Source organism: Carettochelys insculpta, chromosome 17 (genome assembly GCF_033958435.1).
Source record: "Carettochelys insculpta isolate YL-2023 chromosome 17, ASM3395843v1, whole genome shotgun sequence".
Taxonomy (NCBI): domain Eukaryota; kingdom Metazoa; phylum Chordata; order Testudines; family Carettochelyidae; genus Carettochelys; species Carettochelys insculpta.
In genome coordinates, this window is record NC_134153.1 from 27,083,816 (window position 1) to 27,109,130 (window position 25,315).

The 25,315-nt window shown below is 42.2% G+C and overlaps 1 protein-coding gene across 1 annotated transcript in view; it reads right to left on the reverse strand.

Moving 5' to 3' along the window:
- Positions 1-25,315, reverse strand: part of PTPRT (protein tyrosine phosphatase receptor type T) — a 700,719-nt gene that overhangs the window by 400,827 nt on the left and 274,577 nt on the right. The window lies entirely within an intron of this gene.

Consider the following 25,315-nt stretch of genomic DNA (forward strand, 5'->3'; position numbering starts at 1 on the left):
CCAGACCTCAGCCAAAAGCAACTTTAATTCAATAAGCTGGGATCTTCTTCTTCAGACACCCAGATCAACTGGGTGGAAGTACACTGGTAGGACAGCACTAGGTAAAACAGAGTTGTTGCACTAGTATCATTTATTAAGATGGGGATTCTCATCAGCAGTCAGAGTCACACAAAGAAAGCTAGGAGTTAGACAAAACTAGAGTGCCCTACAATATATTTCAGCAGCCCAAGGAAGAAAAAAACATATCTGACATAACTTTGCAATACGTTATCAGACCCCATACAAAATTTAATTTTGCCTTCCTTCTTAGAGGACCATTTCCTGCAATATTAACCCTCAACCCTCCCCAATTTTATTACTCTAATTAAGTTTGCATTTGTTAATTTTCCTGGAAATTGAACCCAGCAGGGTTTTTGCTGCTGCTTCGTTTACTGATGATTTCAAACAGGAGTATAATAATTTATATAATGAAACCCAGGCTCCATTTCTAGAGAAATGAGCTATATATACGAAAACTCATTTTACGTATCAATTGTTTGAAATGCTATTTCAGGTGAGTGTTCCTAACGCAGTTCTGCTTTTTAGATCATGAGCCTCAGGGTCCCAAACACAATCAGTTAATTAGACACTGTCTAAAAGGCTCCTGGGTTCACTTTTTCATGAAAATTAACAAACATCAGCTTTGAGGGAGGAGCAACAGCATAGATGTTTTGTTTTACACATGGGACACATACAAATACAATTCTATATTCTATGCTTTAACCCTTGGATGGCAGGATTTACTAACCCTAAAATAGCAGGGGAAGGAGAATTCTAGCCCTCTGAGCATAATGCTAGGAAGGCTCTTGAAAAAGACATCATCAACTCAATATTTTTATATTAACATTGTGTGCCTGGTATTGTTACAAGTAACCCAGGATTAATCCCACCAAGTTCCCTCCTTCCCCCAGTTGCAGGACTGTCAAATACCTACTGCAGTCAGTTTCATCATTTAGAATCACATGATTGGAAGAGACCTCAGGAGATCCCAGCTAAATCATCCCGTTCAGGTCTTTGTCACGATGGGTTTTAAAAGACCTCTAGGAAAGGAGATTCTATCACCTCTCTAGGTAACCTATTCCAATGCTGAACCACTGTCCTAGTGGAATAAGGTTTTCTTCCCCCTAATGTATGGCTAGTTTCTCCCTTGATGAGCAGAACCTTTAAAAATATAAAGGGATTCAAGTGGGAAAAAGCTCATTGTTTTTATTTCTTAAAATAAGACGTCTGCCTGGGCTCTGTCCTGAGCTCCTTCCCAAATAGCCATTAGTAGAGGAACATCTGTCATTAGACAAAAAATGTGTCTATAGGACACAGCTGTTAGCAACACAGCTGTGGATAAAGTCATGCTACAAGTCAGACAGCGTAAACAGTTTGTCCACACCTTATTAGCAAAAAAGCACTGTTGACATGAGCACTTGCCTCTGCAAACATTTTGTCATTTGTGGGGGGAGTGGGGCGGGGGGGGCGGTGAGAGAGAAAGGAAGGTACTGTGAATAACGCCCCTGTGAATAACGAAAGTTTTGTGGATCATCTGCCAGCGTAAACAAAAACTAAGCAAGGTGTGCGAAAGACAGAGGGAATTGCATTTCTCTGGGCAGCCCACTGTTCTACAAGTTTTACATTCTTGCCTCTTCCTAGACCTAACAGGACTGGGTACTTTTTTCAGTCAGGCAAAAAAGGAACTCTTTCACACCCACAAATTTTCATTTCTGCAGTCTAATTTGAATCTCAATTGGATATGGATGTAGATCAGGCCCCACAGCTATTTCACAAATCCCCATTGGAAATGTTTGTGAGTGCTCCTATTAGAGCTGCATGAAACAGTTGCAAAAGAACATCACTTTGAAGGTTCGCCAAAAACTCCAAGTGTAATTAAACCCCCTCCTCATTTTTACAGTTCTTTGAACCAGCCAGGATTGGAAGCAGAATCGCCAAAGTATTGTAAGAACACACTCCCCCGCCGCATACACTCCCCCAGTTTTCAATCTGCAAATATAAGATGTTCATATCAGCACGCAAACTTCTGTAGGCCTAGCTGAACAAATCCAAAATTCCAAACCATTACTAATCCATATTGGGACCTGAATAGAAAGAACAGCCTCATTTTTTGGACTGGGTGATAGAAGCACTAGCACAAATCGAATGGAATTTGTCCATGCTAGGTGTTTTTGTTTTTCCAAAATACTGTACATAAGGCCAAGTTCTGAACCCTTACACAATTGATATTTTATCCTTCCTCAGACAGAACTCAACATTTCTCAGGTATTTCAATCACAATTCTGCCTTTCTGTGGGAGATAACAAGACTAAGGGCTGAAAGCTGATTAGGCTCAAAGTAGTGACCTAATGGGACACCAATCAAATAGATAGTAATGGTGTCATGTTTTCATTAAAAGGTGGTCAGTGGAAGTTAGTTCTAATGACAACATGCCTGTATCTTGACAAGTTGCAGAAAGTGTTAATACAATAGCAATGAGATTTCTGTGATCACAAGCCTGGAATTTTAATTTCCCCACACAATGTCAATTGAGTTCAATTAATTGTATTCATATCAAGGTTTATTAACTTTCCAGTTTGCCTCTAGACTTAATTCACATGAAACACAATGGAAAGATCCCATTAAAGTAAAAGGATTCCATAGGCCAGAGACATCTTCAAATAAGGTCAAAGAGGAACGAATCTGGTACCACCAGTAGTTACAGGTGATAGTAGGAAAGGAGACAATCTGAACTTTGCCTTCAAACAGAAGCAGTATAAGACTAGACTGCCTACATGTACATTATGGGACAAGAAAATATACTGGAGCAATTTCTAGGCTGAGTGACCAATGATACATTCACAAAAGGGGGATGACAGAAATGCACGCAGGTCTGGGAGATAATTCACTCACTGCACAAACTTCCTGGAGTTGAAACGCAAAGCTCCTTTGGGATACAAATGTACATCCATCCAGCCTGCTCCCTCCCCTTTTCACAACTTACATACATACATACAAGTCAAACTGCCACCCTAACTTCATAATACAGTGAACTCTTTCATATATGGCAATTCCGGGACTGGGAGGTTATCAGATGATCAAAAATGCTGGGTAATAGAGAGCAACGTTAGAATCCCTGGCTGGACCACACCAGCCCCATGACTGGGAGCTGGCTGGAGGGCAGAGCCCTGGCCAGCAGCTCCAACCCCTGGGGGCTGGCCAGGGGAACTCCGGCAGGCAAGCAGTTCCACTGGTAGCCCTGGGGCTGGAAGCTGGCCAGGGAACCCCAGCAATCCCTGCATTGAGAACCTGCAGGAGCATGGAGCTCCGCTGGCAGCTCCAGCCTCAGGAAGCCAGCCAGGGCGTAGGGAATTCTGGCAGCCCCAGCAACAAGGGTGCAGTGCTCCACTGGCAGCTCCAGCCTTGGGGATCTGACCAGAACTGGGGGAACTCTGACAGCCCTGGGGCTGGGGGAATTCCACCAAGAGCAGATCTCCACCAGCAGCCCCAGGGCTGAGAGCCAGGAGCTCCAGTCCTGGGAACCCAGCCAGGGCCAGGAGAACCCCAGGGCCAGGAGCCAGCATGGGGTTGAGTCCTGCCAGCAGCTCCAGCTCAGGAACTTCGCCAGGGCTGGGGAACCCTGGCAGTCACCGGGCTGGGAGCTTGGACGGAGACAGGGCATTGCACCTGCTCTCAGATCTGCTCTCAGAACGGGAAGTGCCATCATGTGTGTGCTAGTTATCTGAGAGTTCCGGTTGAACAAATGCGAAATAAAAAAGAGTTCACTGTACCAAGTGACATATTCAGCAGACAAGTGGCCACAGGAGGCAGACATATGACCACGCTTGCAATACTGCCACTATAGCAGCGCAGTTAAAACACAGTAGCGTAACAGTGGTGATGCTTCCCACAATGACAGAAGGTATTTTTTCTGTCACTTTAGAACCTCCACCTCCAGAACATTTATAGTCAGGTCAGTAAAAGCTCATCACCTAATAAATTATTTTGTTAGTCTTTAATGTGCTACCTGACTGCTGTTTCCTCTATCAAGCTAGCTCTACACTTGTGTGGAGGTCAGACAGTATAGCTATAACGCGCGTGAGGCATGGGTATGTCACATCCCTGACCACCACGCTATGTTGATCTAGGTGGAGATCATAACCAAGGAATAGATGTAGTACAGATTTGTTGTCAGTTTCTGCTCCATTATACATATGGAGCTCCAGCCAGAAGTGAACCGGAACATGAGCAAAATTTATATATTGCCTTCTTATTCGTTCACTTTAAATAAATTGGCTTTCCTCGTCTATCTTCTTAAAAGGTGTTCCACATATACACACACACACAAATGAAAAGCAACAGATGCCACTGCAGTCCCATGCAAGGACCAGCACTATCATATTTCAAATATCACTACTATTTTGAGCGATACTTGCAACACATACTTTCCATTGGTGAATACCTGGTTATTTTCCATTCAGCTCTATGAGGATCATGCACCGCACTTTTGTTTGGAAGAATCAAGTGTGCCTTGTAGAAAACAAAGAGCCACAAACTCTTGAGAGATGCAAGGAAGTGTATTATCTTACTTGCAGCAAAATGCTTAGATATGGACATAACTGCTGAGGAGAGGATAACATTATTGCCAGTTACTCAAGTTGTTGCTGTAGAGGGCAGCTGATGGGGAAGAAAATGACCAGACGCGGCAATTCCTAAATTTCTATACAATAGAGATATATTGGGGATTCAGACAGGTCTTTTTCCTCTTGTGCCCAAAGGCACCCCTATAGTTACACACTACTTTAATATTTTTTATACAAAATATTCCATGGGAGGTCAGATTTGAAAAATAACTCACTAGTCAATAATATGATGAAATGTGCATTGCAATGCTAATTGTAAACTTAAGCTGAAATTAGGTTTGCAATGTGTTTATCAGAGAAGTGTGGATAAACCAATTTCTCAAACACAAAGGACAAACCAACACCTCTAGCCAGGAGTCATCAAAGCTGATGGGACATCACCTTTCAGAAGACTATTCTTGGGCCTGCAAGGCAGGCAAGAATAAATAGATCTGCATCTTCACAAGTAACAGCATGAAGCCTCTTTTACCACAAGACTCCTCACAATGAGTGTAGACCTTACCTAGAGAAAACCCTCAAGGACATGCATTTCCAAGGGGGATTGGACTATAAAAGTGATGAGTAAAACACCACAAGTTCTCCGTTCCTATCTGTCTCTTGTTCTTTCATGTAAAAAACACCAAAAGAAACAGCTTCTGGGAACAAATCCTGGCCTGAGAATTTGGGCAGCAAAGTTACTGGGAACATGTGGTAAGGGATTTTACCTTGACCCAAAACTAATTTAAGTTTTATTAGAAAGAGTTTTATTGCTGTTTCTCTTGCTATAATTTCCTGACTTTAATGTCCACTATTTGTACTCACTTAAACCTTAACTTTCACTTAAACTGAATTGTGTGGGTAATTCCATTTAATATAGCAAAACTATTGGATATTTATTCCTTAGGTGACCAATGGGCCTAATATATCCTAATGTATCCAAGGCTGGTGGAAACCCTCGTGTGTCTGGAGTATGCTGGCAGGCTTCAGCTATGCACTGACACTCAGGATGTGACCTGCTTGCAGTGTGACAGTGGCCCAAGCTGAGAGCTACAGAAGCAAAGCATAGTGAGGCATCCTGGGTGGCAAGGCAGGTAGTGACTAAGCCCCTCACTTGCGTACCCTAGAATGGTCACATCACCCTCATTAAAACAGCCAACACTAACCCAACCAACATCACAATAGCGTATACAGTAGTGTTAAAGAATCTTCATTTTCATAAGACTGGTCTTAAAGAGCAGCCTACACACAATACACTAGAAATAGGCCAAAAAGAATCCAGGCATAACATAACATAACTTCCACTAGACAAAATTTCAAGTCAGAATACCGGCAAGTCACTAGCAAACCTCAAAAAAAACCTCACCAATAACCCCCATTTAGATGACAAGGAGTCTCAACTGTTCTGTTAACCCCTGTAAAATGGTTTAGAAATACTCAGGACCTGATTCTACCAGGAGCCCTAATAACAGACTTCAAATATATTCAGGGCTGTTACACAGAGGATGGCAATCAATTGTTCTCCATGTCCACTGAAGGTAAGAGGAAAAGTAACTGGTTTAATCCAGAGCAAGGGAGAATTAGGTTAGGTATTAGGAAAATCTGTCTATAAAGATAGTTAACCAATTGAGTAGGCTTCTGAGGGAAGTTTTAATATCTCTATCACATGAGGTTTAAAACAAGTTAGATAAGCACTGGACATAGAAATCTTGGTGCAGTCAGAGTGCAGAGGCTGGTCCAGATCAGTGCTTCTCAAATACCTCTCCAGTCCCTGAGATTTCCCTGACATAGTTTAGGAAGTCAGAAACGTAGTCCCTAGTATCAAAAAAGGTTAAGAAATAACGGCCTAGGTAACCCCTAAAGGCATTGTTTCATCTCTGAAACACTGGGCAGCGGCATTACTGGTTGGGAAAGATCAGTTAATCAAAATCAGATGTTTCAGTTAACAGCACAAATGGATGCTTTGGTGATTAACAGTAGAACCAGGAACGCAGTAAGGACATGACGAGCACAGTTTGGGTAAACCTTATATTTTAAAGCTTGCCCGGTTGTAAGCAAACAGCTTTTTATAAACTGAAGCAGACAGTAAGCTCCTTTTTGATGTCTAGGGAACTGTCAGTCTGCCACTGATACATGGCCAAGCAGCATACTGTGTGTTGTAGCTCTGCAGAATTCCCCAAAAGATGCGGATATTTTCTTAGACTGAACAGCTTGCTGATAAAATAAAAGTTGAACCTCTCTAGACCAGCATCCTCAGGGCCTAACCAGTGCTGAACCAGAGAATTTACCAAACCATGGGAGGTCAGTATTGTCTGGCAGCATTACCAACACTTCCACTGTTCACTGGGCTCTTAAAAGACATTAAAGGGGTAAATTAGAGCTAAAAAACAGCACAGAACACTGAGAGCCAGGACGGGTGCCTGTAAACAAAGTTTACAGAATCACAGAAAGTTGGACGTTCAGCTAACTAAAATCATGCTGGATCATGGATGTTGCCAGACCTGAAAGCTCCAGACTAGAGAGGTTCAACATGTACCACTTAAAATAATGTAACTATGAGGTCAGAACACTGATAGTCTTATCAAAAGGGTTTCTAGTCTACTTGAAGTATCTGATAATTAGGTGGATTAGAAGAAAAAAAAAAAAACCAAAAAACACCGAACACGTACACAGTATTCTAGGATGTGCTCCAGATTGTTTCAGAGCACAAAGCCCTTTCTCTGCCTCCCTCCTTGGCTGGGTTGTACAAGTGCTTATGTTCAGTTTAAAACTAACCCTTGAAACATGCTTCTTAATTTACACTGTGCCCCACAAGAGAATCCAAAGCACTATAGCAAAAGATCAATTTTCTGAGCCTGCTCACAGTATATGCATGTTGAAGCAGTACTACATGCTAACCAGTCAAATACCCTTTATGGGGCACATGTGTGTCATGATAGCTTTAATGCCGAGTGATAGGTCTTGACACGTCACAAATGGGATTCTAGATACTGGAGGCAAGAGGAGCACGTTGAATTTACCACAACACTAGGGCCAAAAACAAGGAAGGAATGGGAGAGCTAGCAGCAAGTTACATGGACTCTGAAAACACACAGCATTTCTTTACTTTACATTGAGCCCAGCCTATCAATTCTGCTGGTTGCAGGTTAGTTAAGCTGTAGCCAATGTTGAAAAAATGAAATGAACTTCCCACTGTGCCTTTATTTCTGCAGTGTTTGATATGTGCAGATCTGGAGGAAGGAATAATAGCACGAGGAGTTTTGAACTGCTGCAGGTAAATCCCAGCACACTGAACTGCAAAAGAACCAAGCCCCACCCCTACCACCCCCTCCAGGCCTAATTTTAAACCTGTGTATATTCAAGACATTTTATTCTAAGTAATGTGTTAGACCTGTATTCCACTACTCATTTACTTTCCTGGCGCACAGGCACTGCAGAAGACCTCTGGTGAGATGCTGAGCTACATCACAGAAGCTACTGTTCAAGGGAACAACTATGAGAGTGATCAAAGTTTTGACTTTGCTGGAGCTTAAGCTTAAGCTTCATGTTGTTCTGCTTATATTCATCAGGGACCTCAATGCTGGTGAAGGGTTTTAGATGTCTCCAGAAGCAGAACCCCATTTACTCTCAGGTTTAACAGGGGCAGTAGTTACATAAGCTTTCAAAACTGTGTAGGGATTCTCACATTTGACTTGGAGGACCACCCTCTAGTAACGTAAAGGGGGTTCAGTTTCCACGGCTAATTGATTCCTGATGTTCCATGCCAATTGCGATGAGGGCTTCTTCACTAGCTAATTTTGCATGGCACCCTGAACACCTATCTGACAAACAACTTTCACTTATTACCGCAGTGCCTGCATATAAAACCAGCCAACTAACAGAGAAAGGCTCCTTACCCTGTGGCCTTAACATTCTGTGAACTTTTTTTATTGGTCAGTAAAACATTTTAAGACCTTTGTGCCTACATTGTACTGACTCCAGATAAGGCAACGACAGTCTCTCTACAGAAAAGTGCTGTAAAGCATGATGGAGCTGGTGCTGCACAGAAACGCTCAGAGGTTATGTTTGGCAACAAAGCTGATTCTGTAGGACAGTGTTGCCCAAATGGTGTGCCATGAAACCCCAGTAAAAATAAGGGTTCTGTGAGAAAATTCCTCTGAAGTTCTCTGCCCTACTGCCACTGAAACAGTGGAACTGAATTTAATTGGTTTAAATGACCAGCACGGCCCCACCCTTTCCACTGAGGCTCCACCCCTTCTGGGAGCATGGAGCCAGGCTCCCTACATCTTGCCCACAGGCCCATGGTAACTGTCAGCCCTGCTGCTTGTAACTGGAAGAGTGGGGGGAGGCAGTAGGAGGGGATGATTTTCACAAATCTTAAGGCAGAGAGATGATACAGCACAGAAGAAAATAAAGGTGGAAAGATGGCCAGAAGGGATTGAAATAGGAGTACAAGAATATTTCAACCCAGAAGGCCTCAGGCCCCAAAGTAGAGAAGACAATGGGCTTGTCTATACTACATGGAAGATCAACTCCACCAGGGTCGATCTTCCATGGTTTGATCTTATGTGCCTCATAGAGATGTGCAAAATCAAACTAGCTGTGGTCAGCAGTCGACCCCTGTACTCCTCAATATCGCGAGGAGTAAGGGAGGTTGATGGGAGAGTTTCTCTTGTCTACATCCCTCAGTGAAGTCAGTTAGGTAAGTCAACTGGAGATAAGTTGATTCTAACTACGCACTTGCCGTAGCTAGAATTGCTTATCTACAGCTGATTTACCTGCCTAGTGTAGGCCTGCCCGATGACAGTCTACTAACTAGCAACCAGCAGACTACATAACACTGTTTGGCTACGTCTACATGTGAAGCCAACATCGAAATAGCTTATTTCGATGAATAACGTCTACACGTCCTCCAGGGCTGGCAACGTCGATGTTCAACTTCGACGTTGCGTGGCACCACATCGAAATAGGCGCTGCGAGGGTACGTCTACACGCCAAAGTAGCACACATCGAAATAAGGGTGCCAGGCACAGCTGCAGACAGGGTCACAGGGCGGACTCAACAGCAAGCCGCTCCCTTAAAGGGCCCCTCCCAGACACAGTTGCACTAAACAACACAAGATACACAGAGCCGACAACTGGTTGCAGACCCTGTGCCTGCAGCATGGATCCCCAGCTGCCGCAGCAGCAGCCAGGAGCCCTGGGCTAAGGGCTGCTGCCCACGGTGACCATAGAGCCCTGCAGGGGCTGGAGAGAGAGCATCTCTCAACCCCCCAGCTGATGGCCGCCATGGAGGACCCGGCAATTTCAACGTTGCGGGACGCGGATCGTCTACACGGTCCCTACTTCGACGTTGAACGTCGAAGTAGGGCGCTATTCCGATCCCCTCATGAGGTTAGCGACTTCGACGTCTCGCCGCCTAACGTCGAAGTTAACTTCAAAATAGTGCCCGACGCGTGTAGCCGCGACGGGCGCTATTTCGAAGTTAGTGCCGCTACTTCGAAGTAGCGTGCATGTGTAGACACAACTTTTGCTTATTAAAAGCTGGTGAGGCTACCAGAAGCACCCATATGATTTAAACCATACCAGCAGCTGCAAAAGAAAAAAGGATTTTTTAAAACTTTTCTGTATTTGCTACAAATCAGGGAGAAGGAATGGATAACAGAAGAAAATTGAGGAAACTACAAATTGGTGCCTTTTCTCTTTAATTTGAGTTTGTCTCCTGCTGAGCAACAAACTATTTGCAAATTGTGTTCCATCATGTAAGTCAGTTTTAGCTGCAGGCTAACAAAAAGGATAGTAAAGGACATACTAACGCCAAGTTATGAGATCCACAAAGAGAGTACCTAAGATCATGCAGCTATTTGCATTTTGCTCACATACACACCCCCTCCCTCAGAGAACAGTTCCTGCTGTGAACTTGCTGTGAAAGGCAAAGAGAAAAGGAAGATACGAACCTGAAAGCCGGCTGGGAGGAAGTCTTAGGAAAAGGTAAAAAAGAGAGGAGAGAAAGAACAGAGGTTGGATGGCACAGCTCCTTGAGGTAGGGACTGATTTCTTTGTGTGCTGCCCTGAACAGTGGGGTACTGGCCTACGATTGAGGTACCCAAGTGCTAGTGCTGTAGCAATTATTTGTAACAGTAGTTTTCAGACTTTGTTCATTGGCACACCCCTAAAAATTGTGAAAGGAGATGTGGATCTCTATGGAAATCTTACACATGGTCTGCAGAGACCCAGGGTTCCAAGGACCACAGGTTGAAAAGCCACTGAGTCATAACAAAGGATGACAGAGGAAATCGATTAAAAGAGGAGAGTCTTCAAATATGTTAAGAGTATGGATGACAGGTGAGATATTAGGAAAATCAGTTGAACAATAAGTAATAGCTAAGCAATGGAATAGGTTAGTAAGGGAGGCTGCAGGATCCCTATTAATTAAGGTTGTTAAAAACAGGTTGGACAACTGCCTGTCACATATGGTCTAGGTTCACGTGGTCCTGCACAGAAAGAGGGAACTGGCCTCCATAAGTTCTCACTGTCCCTTCTAGATCAGCAATCATGATTCTAAACTTGGAAGTGAGAGTATTAGATTTTCATTCGTAAACATCTGTATATACACGCCCTACCAAACACGAAAAAATGCCATCACCAATCATATACATTTAGAACCAGGCAACGAAAAATGATCCATGAGAACTCTGAAACTCATTTAAGGATATTTATTTTGCATATGCTGACATGCGATGTTGGCAATTTGTGTTTTAATAGTTAATAAACTCTAGCTTTTGAAATCAAAGTCTACTGTCATTAGTGAGCATCTGATGAAGTGAGTCTGTGCTCACGAAAGCTCAAGCTCATTGCTGTTACAGATTCAGACTAACACGGCTACCCCTCCGATACTTGTCATTAATTATTGCCTGACCCCGTTCCTATTATCAGTATTCCCTCTGTTTTTTTTCCATCCACACCTGGAATAATTTTGTTATGTGTGCCAAGGGAAGTGCAAATGTGCACCACCAATAGAAACACATATTGTCCATTGTGGGTGGCTCTGGATGCTCTGCTCATCAGCTGGGTAGTATCTGATTCTCTCCTTGACAGCCACCCCAGCACTCAACCTATCGGGAATACTGCCTACCACCAATTTATTGCATTTGTGAACATTTCAAATCGATAAAGATACTCGTCAATTCCTTACTTTGAAACTAATGGGATTCTGGAGCTGCCAGAACTAATCTCCTTAGTTTTGAGCACAGTCGCTAGTTGGGTCATTTTACGGGTCACACCAAAGTTTGCTAGCTCTTGAGTTTAAAACTGCAGCCTTTGTGCTTAAGTTCCTCTAACCAAGCAGCAGTTCAGTTTAATGATGCCTCATGTATGAGTGGGTGATTGTCAAATCTCTGTTCACTCACACCTCAAACAGCTCTCAATTTGAATCAAAAGTTAAATCTTTGGGTGGCCAAAATCTGCTGCAGAATGGCTATATTTAGCTTCTGACCAGCAATGGAAAGGCGAAGGCCTCCAACCGGCACTTTTGGAAACTGTTCACAGACGTGGCATTTCACTTCAAATAATTTCACAAGGTGCATCTGCAAAGTGCATAACTTCAAAGAGGCCTGCTATGCCATACTCAGGCCCTACCACCATTCTTTTCAATTGAGTTTAATTGTACCTAATTTTTATTTGAGCCTTTTATGGAGCTTCCACATAATTCTGCTAATCAGAGTTTATGATCTACTGGTTACAAAAGCAGTTATTTTCTATGCAAAACATTTCCAGCCTCTTAAACACAGAGCAACAGGGAAAAAAGAGTCAGCAGAGCATGCACTATGCATTTAGGCATGTTTCTGTAGTCAGTGCAGAAGAAAGTATTCCATGAAGACTCTGGAAATATCTTATGCCGAGCAGCTGCAAACCAAGTTTCTTTTGAGACTTACTAGGTGCAGCAGAGTTCATCAAGAACAGATACTACCAGAAGCTGACCAAGTGCAGTAATTTGGTTCAGCAGCTGGAAGTCACTCTCCCATCAAAACAAGCTAAAGCCACATTACCCAGAGTAATATTACTATTATGAACCATGGACGCAGTCCCAAATGGTCTGAAAGATTTTCAGACATTAGAACAAAGGACCTAGCAGTGAGGACATCTGGGTGCTAATCCCAAGTCATTCATTTGTATGACTTTGGCAACCTCCAATTTTAGTTTACACTACATCTAAAAACATTTTAAAAAGGAGGGGAGGGGAGCCAGGAGAAAACCTCCCCCCAAAAAAATTTCTCCAGCCAGCTCTATTGTGGGTGCCTCATCCTCAGAGTACCACCTCCAGTTATGTCAGTCAAAGCTGTATGTTCTCTGTGCCTCAGAAAACAAGGCCTACATTGTCTTCAATTGGATACTCAGAAACTGAAGCACCAGAATCAGAGGCTACTTTTACAAACTTTGGCCTTAACCTCTGTAAGGCTGATGTTCTAATGCTTGCCTATTTAAAGCACTTTGAGATGGATGGCTAAAAGGTACTAGGGAGTGTAGTTTATTTCATTATAAGAAATGGTCACACAACTCTATTTTTCCCAGGTCTAATTCTGAGTCAGGTAACAATTGTTTCTTAAAATCTTTGATATCTTATTAAATTGCAAAAAGTCTCTTTTTTTTAAGTATATATATCTATTCCAAAGACAGACTCAAGTATCAAGGGAACAGCTCACATTGTGATATTCACCTGGAACAAGAACAGAAAATCGTATCTTACTGATGGCTGTTCTCATCCACTTGCGAGTTCAGTTTGGCAGCATAAAATAACTTGGATAACACAGAAACAGCCAAATTTCTGAGTAATTTTAAACTACTTTTCCTGAGTTCCAGCCATCACTAAATGGATGTCATCTTTCAATCAATCCACAATGCTGCAGAACAGGAAGAAAAGGAGAACATAAGACGACCCTTTCCTAATGTGCCAGGAAGCAAATCATCTTTGCAATCCAGGAACTATTCTGTGCCACTGGAAGAAATTCTTCTGACAAGGGCTGGATTTATCAAAGGGTCAGAGAGAGATCAGTCCTTCCCATTGTATTTTTAGGCTCATTTTAAAAACTACAACTCTATGAGCTATATGCGCAGCTGTGTGTATTAGCATAGATTCACAAAAGTCAATAGATTGACATTTATTTTACATTATCTGAATATCAATACTTTTTTTTACAAAAAAGAGGAGCCAGTACTCAGCTCCTTGGCTGGGTCTCAGTTCCATGACTGGGGCTGTGGAGGTGCCGTACTGAGTACTGGCACAAAAAAAGCATGTCCTGGCAGATAAACATCTATTGCAATGGTTATTACATGTCTGTAGTGTTTGAAAACATATATAATAGCATGGCTAGGTTCTGATAAAGAGCCAAAAATGCCTGTCTATTGAATATAAATGCTAAACTCTATGGGGCTAATTTTCTATACCTACTTTACAAGGGAATTACGACCATTATCAAGTAGTTCTTATCCACATGGTCTTTTTAAATCAAAGTTATCTGCACAAATTCAGCCCAATTTCAAGTCTTTTCCAGTTACTCTCCTTGACAGGCAGAATTCCGTACAAGGCTGGGCATGCAAAGCAGGGAGGTTGCCAATAACTGTATGTAAACAGACGGCTACCAAAGCATCCTAGGTTGGCTAAAATACATTAGAAAAAGCAATAACTGAATGAGCATGGACCCTAAAAGTTCTTAAATGGACCATCCTCTCTAAGCTAAACCAAGGTACATTTTTCCAAGAACTATGGTTGTGTCTACACTTGCATTCCTTGCTCGAAAGAGGCATGCAAATGAGGGAAATTGAAAATGCAAATGAGGCACAGATTTACATACCTGGTGCCTCATTTGCATATTATTCTTTTGAAAGAGTTTCTTTCGAGAGAAGAAAAGCAGTGTAGATGAGGTTCTTTTGAAAGTAAGCCCCATCTTAGAAAGAACCTTTGTTCCTAAAAAAAAAAAAAAAATAGGAAGAAGGGAAAGATGGAGTTTACTTTTGAAGGAACCGCGTCTACACTGCTTTTCTTCTTTCAAAAGAATATGCATATGAGGCACCAGATATGTTAATCTGCACCTAATTTGCACTTTCGGTTTCCCTTATTTGCACACCTCTTTAGAAAGAGGAATGCAAGTGTAGACACAGCCTAACGCAATGACATATTTTGGTTTATACATCTATGAGTGAAAAGGGATGAATAAACAGCTTATTCCCCTCCAGAACTGAAACTGTGCATTCATCAGATCAGCCTCATTCCACATACAAAGCCAGCAGAGATGGAAGCTTAGATCTTTTGGCTGAGAGCACTTAGGTCAGATCTAAGACATCTTGGGAACTCATTAGCACCTTCCTGAAGTCAACAAGCTGTCCACCTCTCAGGAACTATTTTTAAACTCCTTACTTCAGATCTCCTGAAATCAATAACGTGCCTTTGGAGACAGTCCACTAGCTGAAGTAGCTGCTGTACTTCTGAGAGGTATCAGCAATTGTCTCTTTACCAATTTTGTCTAGCACTGCAGGGGTCTTAAAGGCCCCTACAATTACATTGGTCTATGGCATTTGTATTAATAAAAACATATGTATTCATTTGACTGGGATTTCACTTGCTTTCTCCATACTAGAGAGTTTGTGTGTCTGCCCATGTGTCCATCTGAGTTCATTTGCTCAAGAATTCCTCCTAAATGGTAAGAGCTAGGATCACCAACTTTGGTATCTGGCTTCCTCTTATCATAACTTAAAGCAAGATCAGAGTTTGGCTGTACCAAGAAAATGGGAGGTGAGTGGAATGCAATAGTTTCATAGCAAATGGAAAGAGAGGGGTGTAATAGCAGGGACAGTGATAGGAGTGACTGCGGGACGTGGGTGGAGGGGGCAGTATGCATCCCAGCCACTATGCAGGCCCTGGGGAGCAGCCTCTGACTAAGCTGTGTGGCCTCCAATGCCGCAGGCTGGCCCTGGGAAGCACCAGCAAGCAGCCTGAGTGCTGTCATTGCTCTCTAGCCCTGGGAAGAAGCTAGCAGGTGGGCTGCTTCCCTCTCCCCCTTTCCTCCCGCAGCTCTGGGCAATGTTGGGTAAGTCTTCCAGTTTGGAGTAAGTTAGGTTGGAAATCAAAATATTCAAGTGCAAGAAGTTGTGCTGACATGGGAGGGGCACCAGCAAGGAGGACCAGCTGAAAATTCTGAGCTGCTTGCTGTACTTTTACTCAGGAACGCATGCACACTCTCTCGTTCTCTCTCTCTTCTGCCCTGCTTTGTCTGCATGATCTGTTCTTGTGAGCAGGCAACTGGAGAATGCAGCATTCAGACAGCAGGCATCTTGGAAGTCTCAGAACTGAGCATCAACTGACCTGTCATTTTGTAGCTTTTCACAGCAGTGATGCACAGAATGATATGATCCTTCCCTTTACAGGAATCATGCATGTGCTTTAGACTGTGAACTCAGCAGTTACATCTTACAACTGTTGCAAACTTAGAATAAATCACAGCAGAAACTTTGCTGATCAGCAACAACCAAAATTCAAAAAGTCTGTCCCAAATTATCTAGACTTCTCAGGACTGCAACCTGGCACTGGCAATCTTAAGCACAGGTCTCAGCTATACCTGTCACCTATTTTATATCTGGCTGGAAGATGCTGTACTATTCCTTGGCATATTCACAGAAGAGGAGGAAAGCACAAGAGAGGCAGGCAAGAATGACACTACAACATATGCAGTTTTAATTTTCATGCTGTGTCTTCTCCTTTTCAAAGCCCAAAGATAAACACACCACAACTGGTATCCTGCCAGTATCAGAAGCAAACAGGCCATCACATGAAATAATGCAAAATCATTAGAAAGTTGCAATTAAATCAAGCTGCCCAACATACTCTAACAAACGATGACACTGCTGAAATTGATTTCTGAGCAACCTGCTTCACGAAGGTTTTCTGTTGGCGAAGAGGCTCTAAAGTTGATCGATTTTTTTTCTGAAGGAACAGTTTTCTGTTTAAACGTGTTGATTCTACAGAATTTATATATTCCATGTGGATGTGTCAGTGTCAGGCCAAAGCTGTAATGTAAACCAACCAGGACCTTTTTTCAAATAGCCAAATAGCTCAGGTACAACTGAGCGTCCAGGCCCACATTTTATACTACACGTCCCACTTCCTAATTTCCGGACAGGTGATAGGGAGGAGTGGGGCTCTGCCCACCAGGGCTCAGGGAGAGGCTCTTCCCCCTATCTGGGTCAGCTGGTGGCCACTCTGCCCCACTACAAACACAAAAAACTTATTCCATTTAAGCTTTCCTCAGATTACACATGCACAAACAGCTGTGTAAAATAATAATATGATTTACACTAGGGGCTGCGAAGGAAGACACGGGGTGTTAATCAGATAAAAGCAGCTGTGGTTCTGTATGGTACAGGACCCTGAATTGCAGACATTCATCTGAGCCTCCTTTGAGCAATATGTACCATTTGGAATTGTAAAGCTTGCCCGAGCATGCCCAAGAACGGGCTCATGAAATGGCTGCTTTTCATTGGATCAGAACCACCAGGATTCCTGCATGACTTCGCAGGCCAGGCTTAGGGTTTGCTGCAGATAAAAGATGAATAGCTTCACCTGGTCACCAAGAAGCTGGTGGGCATCTCCCAGACTTTCTCTAACCCCATTCTACATTGTTTCAGACCTGCCTGCCCTTTTTTTTTTTTTATCAAATTCGCTGGCATTTATTCCTCCTGCTTGGTCCAGTGTTGCAGACAAACCAACAGGCAATAATGAAGCAGCCAAATCATCCCACCTTTATTTTAGATAGTGACATTTGAATCTAGATGCAAACTTTTCAACTCGGATTTGCCTCCGGAACAGAGAATGCTATGTTGCATTTACAGTGATTTCCAACACAGGAATTCATAGAAAAGTTTAAACCCCAACACCTGCATGTGCTAGGGGAAGTTGTACAAATGTCCTCACTCATAAATGGCTAAACAGAGCACCAGCCACTAGAAAGTATTCCCTCTTGCTTCTGCATAGTGGAAGATAGCGGTCACATTAAGAAAGTATAAAAATATAAAAATAAAAACCACATGTTGGGGAGTATCAAAAGATAAGCTGTCCGTTCACTGCAGCTTATAAGCTGACTTTGCAAATCACATATACTCCTCTTGCATATTGTAATCCAAATTTGCATATGCACAACTTGTACACTAACAATGCCTGATAAGCATGCACACAGATATGCAAGTACATGTTCACTTGAAATTTGGGTGGTGTATGTAAAGGAGGCCTTTGCCATGCCTTAACGAAAATTAGCTCTGTTCTTCTGGAGGGTGAAATAGAAGGGGTGGAAGGAAATGTCTCAGCAAACTGGTGTCATTCTCCACAATTCCTTCACATCACACCAATTGCTAAGGTATTCGGAGTGTTGGAGTTTCGCTCCTCCTACATCAGTGTGCACAATCAGTAGCTGGAATGAAAAAAGGGAAAACTAAGCATAAGAAAGTCCGGGTGTGGCAGAATGGTAAGGGATTCAAATTTCTTCTCTCCATTCATGTCACTACACACCCCTCTAGGAGAAGATGTGTTCATGCTATTAACTAGACCATTAAAACTGTCTGTAAAAAGAGGAATCTAAGCCATTAAGAGTGAGGCCCAAATCAGTGGAGGAGGCTGGTAAATAAGCTGAAGTGGCTTTCTTCAGTCAGTCAGCACCAGCAGAACTGCTCTCACTTGTGTGAGTAATTTCTGACACAGCAAAACCTTTCTAGATAGCAGCCTGAGCAAGGAGGTTAGATGAAGCAATCTCATTACAAACCGTATCATATCTAAACTTCTCATGGTGCCATGCATGCAAATTCAAAGACTGAATCTAATTTCACATACTGGAAAACAGACAGAGAGAAAGATGGCAGCCAAACCTGGGGGGACCCTAATTATCACAGCTCAACTGATGCAGCAGGTAGTGCCAGCACAAGAGACTTTTTCCTGTTCCCAGGGTGATAGTTTTGAAGATCTTGATTAATATGCTTTACTCAGGTAGACGAAGCCAAATCTGTCCAGCAGATTTTGCAGTCTGGATAACTCAGATAGGAATTTGCATGTATTTCACTAAGTTCAGTATTACCTAACTGAACTTCATCATGCCTAAAAGAAAAATATTTGAATATTAAAACTTTAAATGCATGTATTCCAGAGCAGGCTGACCTCATCACCTGAGCCATTTATTGTAAGTGATGAGATTGTATGCTCCTGACTATACATATCATGCAATACATCACTATCCTTCCCCCTCCCTTTTTTTTTTAACCAGTACAACATTTCACTCCCCTAGTCATTCACAACATACATGGATTTCAATCTCACTTTCTTGGTGCACTTATATTTTCTAATCTGTTGTACTACTGTGCAATCCTGGGCATAATATGCCATTTGTAATGAATATCTTACACCTGAATATCCTGGGGTACAGTACTACCAAAGAGATGAAAATCTAGGTGCTGAAAGGAGTTATTTGCAATTCCATTCTCTCCACCTAAGCCTTTTATTACGTATAAAACTATTGGAAATCTGTGGGCCTCCTAGATGATTGTGCTTGCTCTATTTATCAAGGATACTATGCCTTCTACTTTGTGCGACACAATTCACCCATGTTGGCCTCCAGGACAGGCACGCTCTGCTGTCATATGTTGCACTTGCATGTTGTGCTTATAGTTTCTTTGCATAGCTCAAGATCTTTGAGGCAGATACATATGATACATTTGTAGGGTCAGGTTTGGCACAAATAAGGTCTTTATAACAGAGGGAAGTGATAGTGTTCCAAAAGAAATCATATTCATCCTGACTCCCAGTATGGTGACCATGAACACCTCTGGCTCTGCACAGGGACCATAAAAAAACAGCTTAGCCCATCTTCCTAGGATTCTTCTGGCTGGTACATGGCTGATAAATGACTCCTACCCTCTCTGCTCCAGTATCAGAAGTACAGCAGGGCAGGGCTAGATATGGAGCATTGACAACTTCCTTGTGCTACATCAGTTCTAAGCTCATGGCTCCTTAAGGTGCTCCAACAGGACAGCTACACCTATCAGGGCAGCGCAAAGGTGATGTATGGCCATATGCCACTACTGCCTCACTTTGGCTCCTGTTCCAAAGACAGCTCAACCACAGCCAATGATCAGGCTTGTTACCAGGTGTGGCCAGGATGACTTGACCACCACAGAAATGGGAGGCGGGGAGAAAGTCCAAGCAAAAATCCTACTTTCCTTACAAGTTCTCTGTGCTCCTGCTCCTCAAGTTTGATCAAACTAGTGATTAGAGGCAGATCCCAGCCTATGCCCAAACTCCTCCTGACTGACAACTGCATCTCCCCTCTGCTCATACTGTGACTGAGCACAGGTCTCCAGAACACTGTTCTCTGGAGCAGCGTCTCTTCCCCCGACAGTGAACCCTGCTTCGGAGTTCCCTCTCCTCCTTCTATGTCTGGAATAACCGGGCCTGTCTTATCAGCACCCTAGATCCCTCCCACCCCCACAAAGACTTGACTAATGACCAGTTTTAACTGGAGCCATCTGGAAACAGACTTGTTCTAATTCCAGGAGTAATCCAGCTTTGTACAGCTACTTCTTGGTAAACCTAGCTTCTTGTTGTGGATTTTCTCTTGCCTTTTCCCCCCAGACAGTTTACTTTGGCATGTGCATGTTGCTCTTCTTCAGTACAGACTTCTTGTAAAATATTTAAATAATTTACGTGATTTTCACAACAGACCCAAGTGATTCTTCTTTATTGTTCCTCCCTAGCATATGGAAAACACTAGCTTAGATCACCAGTAGAAGTTTCTCTGAGTGGTTGGTGATGAGTTAATAAATTTAGGACGAATTACAGAGAAGCAAGCAGCACCACTGTAGAAGGCTTAAAAGGAAACAGCAAACAAAGCTCCTTAAAAAGAAACCAGCTCTGCTTCTTGCTATACTGAAAGCATCAGCCCCAAGTGGCTAAAGAACTCAAAATGTAGCTGAATTCATAAAAGCAGAGCTGCCCTAAATATCAAATTAGAGATTACAGAATTTATGTCCACATTGACTAACCAAACCCTTGGAAAAACAGCTAAAGGAAATAGGAGGAGAACCAGAGAACCCTCTAGGCGGTACGTAAAGAGCTTTGTCAAACCTCTCTACACATGTTCTCTTGATGTGTAAAACAGATCTTAGGAAAAAATTAATGCCCTGTGAATTAAGAGGATTAACTTCAAACACAGGAAATAAAATGAAGAAAATTTATGGATAGCAAAATTCAAAGGAAAATTGTCTAGAGCAAGCCAGTCTGGTTGTCTGTTATCAGCCTCTGACCTCCTCATACCACATTACCCGAGACTTCTTTCTTGGTCTGGTCTACAGTAGGGAACAAAGTTGATCCCAGTTACTCAATTCTAGCTACATCATTAGCATAGCTAGAATCGATGTATCAGGATCGACTTTGTTCTCTAGTGCATATCAGGGCTCTTTTGGCTTGCACGCATGTCCCTTACTCCAAAAGATAGCATGAAGTACTAGGGTTGACGACCAAGCCTATAGTGATCAATTTTAATGCATCTTCACAGATGCAGCAAAATCAAACTCCAGAGGATCAACTGCAGGACGTCAAACACTCAGTAAGTATAAACATACCCGTAGACAGGCTGTTGCATGGACAGGATTGGCTGACAAACCATAGTCAGAGATGTAGTCAGGGGCTTTGTGGGAGTACAGGAGGGGAGGATGTTACAAACCATGAACACTGATTTCTGATATGAGACTAAGTCCTAGTCTGTCAAGTTTTCCCAAAGCTTCTCTCCAGGCACTCATAGTTACTCTACTGCAGGAGTGAGCAAACTTCTTACTTTGGGCCCCACTTTTCATCCTGCAATTAGCAGGACCCCACACACTGTCCAATGTAATCCAAAATTAAGGACATTTCAGTTATGTGTAAAAAAATAAGTATGCAGAATGTAAAATGTTATTTATAATTATATAAATATGAATACACATGCTGCTGACATTTTTAATTAGATGGATGAGCCTGAGACCAAGGAGCCAATCATGCTGCACACCCCCTTATGAAATTCACCCCTCAAACTCTGACAAAGGCTCACATCCCCCATCTGATCTGACTTGTTTTTTCCTCTTTTGATAAGTGCTGTTGATACTGGGCCATTTCCACATTGCTGAATAGACCTTGTCAGCTCTGGCCTCCCTCTCACTGGGACCCCACTCTTTAAATACCCCTCTGAAAACACCCCCCCACTCATGCATCTGATGAAGCAGGTCTTTGCCCACGAAAGCTTATGCTCCAAAATATCTGTTAGTCTATAAGGTGCCACAAGACTTCTTGTTGTTCTCTAACTGTTCTGTCACATATGTTCTACAGATTATAATTGTTTCATAGCCTGCCACACAAGACCAAAGGAAAAATAATCCACACCCCCACTAAGCTTGCCTTAATCAAGCAAAACTAACAACTTCAGAATTTCACCTCCTGTCAGCTCAGGGCAGGACTACACTAAAGCAGAAGGTCAAATTAAGGTATGCACCTCCAGCTACTTTAATTACGTAGCTGAAATTGATGCTCCTTAATTCAGGCTTCTGTACTGTCTCCACTGTCGGAAGTTGATGGGAGCAAATGCTCCTGTCTTCTTTCCGTACTCCTAATGAGGGGCAGGAGTACCGGCACTTTGTGAGTTCAAGTTAGTGCACCACTACTAGGTGCACTAAATCAAACTCCAGAAGAGTGACCGCGGCAGCGCTGATCTTCCCAGAAGTGAAGATGTAGCCTCAGTCTTACTTGTCATTCTCTCTGTAAGTGGTGCTTGTATTTCTTTCTGAATAAATATACCAGCCAATTAAAGACTGCATTTTACACAAGTTTAGCAATGTATTACATGTGTAACAGTGACAAACCCTGAAGAGAGCATTTGGAGAGCACCCTAATTCCATGGCAACTCCAAAACACCATAAAAGAGGTATAATGGCATGACATACTCTAGTCTTCTTCAATTGATTTATTTATGGAATACGTGGCGAGCACAAATATTTGTTATGTCAATTATCCAAGACTTATGCCAACTGATACAGAAACTCAGAATATCTTACAGGTATTAGCATAATAAGTGAGGGGGCTGCACTAACAGTTTTATGAGCATAAGCAAGATATCATCCATGAATAAACGTATTACCATCATTTTAAATTTGCATTTGTTTCATAAAATTATCACTAAGGATTGCAACTACTTTACAGTTGCTCTAATTTATTAGACGCTTAGGATTTTAGGAATCCTTATATCTCAGACACATCAAGAGGTGGACTGTGTTTTATTTCATTCCATTAACCAATTTACTACTTTAGATAGAATCCTGCCATACCCATTTAAATCAATGGGATTAGTAAACGTATTCAAAAGACTACATGCACGTGGTGCAAAGAAACATGAGAATTTCTTTTCTTTGCCAAAACACTAACAAGTCATATTTGGAGGAAGGTAAATTGAGTCCTGCTAGTGGGGAAAAAAAAACAACAGCCTTTTGCATTTTGTTTTTCATTCAAGCACCATCTGATTGTGCATGAAAGAGAATGTATGAGAGACACCATTGGCCCAAATCTAGTGAGTTTATGGACACGACAGTTAATTGAGCAAAACTTCAATTACAGACTAATTTAATGTAGACCTAAGTACAATATTGCAATTCAATAAACATCTCTTTAGAATTAAGTGATTCCAATTTACTTTCATTTCAGCTGTGCGCACACATTTAGAATTTATCATCATCTGCACCAAAATTAGACAGATTCTTTCAGAAACACTGATCTATGCAATCCTAAAGTGATACCTCATGTTCATGGGACTAACCTCACCTCTATCACTGAAAAATCTATCTGGAAAAATGGAGCAAGACTTGGCAAAATAATACTTTATCAGCCCTTCATTGTCTCTCCTTTTCAGTTCTTCTACCACCTTTTGATCTAGGTGCCTGTGTAACCCCAGCAACGAATTTTTTCAACAACTGGCTCTTCTAATCATTTCATCTACAAAGGTTTTCGATTAGGAGACTGTCAGGCAACACCCTAACTAAGGGCATGTCAACACTTCTCAGGAGCATGACCCATTGAGGGCTGATCTTCCAGAATTCCATTTTGTGCATCTGGTAATGATGCACGAAATCAGCCTTCCTGGCGCCTGCAGTCGACTCCCTGTACCCCTCCTCTTACAAGGTGTAAGGGAGGTTGACAGAAGAAGCTCTCCTGTCGACCTCCCTCAGCAAGGACAGACCTTAAAGTTGACTGCAGATATGTCAATTCTAGCTATGCAATTGCCGTAGTCAACTCTAAGGTCTAGTATAGACCAAGTCTAAAGTTTGTACCTCATATATTTGCCTCTGGAGACATGCTTTACTCCCTTATGAATACAGTATGCTTCTCGACATACCTGCCTGCAGCTAAGTCAATTTCAGACATGAATGACATCCTGCTTTACACAGGTTTGACTGTGAAGTATGCCAAGCGCCCACTCCCATTGACCTCTTTGGGACTCATAAGAACAACAGATTGCAGGATCAGCCTCTTCACTGCTTGTGCTTTGAGAAGCCATCATACTAACTCAACAGCAGACCCAAGACTAGAACTTGGGAGCCTCCCAGCCTTGTGCTCTTTCCTCCACACCATACTGCCAAAGACTGAAGAGGTGCTGATAGCTGGGATGCTTCTCCACAAATAGTACATGACAAAATGAACACACATCAATATATGGGCAAGTCTCATGGCAGACAAATTCAGTCCCAATACTCTTTAATATGTCGGCCACCCAGTGTTTCACAAAAAGCCCACCTACAGCATCTAGAATATATTTATTTTGTTCAGACTATAGCTATCTTTATTGAATTTATTTAAATATCCCCCTCTTTTATTAAAAATGTTGACTCAGGTAGTACTAAAACATTCAAATTTTGCACCTAGCTTACTGGCATTACCCAGATTGCTTTCAGGGATAACCATGTGTCTTCATCATTCTTTAGCACAATCCCTTTAAGGAGTTCTGAGACTGTGCTATATTGTAGCTGTGATCAGACCAAAGCAATCAACCCAGATTCAGGGAGACAGTAAAGGTGACTTAAAGACACCTTTGAACTCTCCCCTTCTGAGTGCTGGACCTGAGTAGCAACCCCCTTTCCCTTGTCAGTTAAAATCAAATATAGAATTAATCTTTTGCGATTTTGTTTAAAAAAAATAAGTCAGTGTGATAAATGTCAGTTTACTCACTGCATCCTGTAAGCGCCGAACCTGTTTTTTCCCAAGCTCTTTGTGCAAAGACTCTATTATGTTGGTAGTTCAAAACTAATGTTTGTGTCCTTTCAGGCACACTGACATAGGAGTGATCATTGATAGTACTGGAACAAAGACATGGCTGCAGCCTCCTTCATTAGTATCCTTGCAGCCACTGTGCACTTCAGGCAGCAGATAAGCTCACCCAGATTCCATTTACATAGTAGCATAAGATACACTATGGCACCTTTACAGGATTATCCGTGCTTTATAATATACAGTAGGAGAACAAAGATGAAATCAAGAGATCGTCAAACTGTTTCATGGAAAAGAATTCAAGTCTCATTAGAAATACTTTTAAATCTATAAAATAGATAATTAAATTAAAGGGATCAAAAATG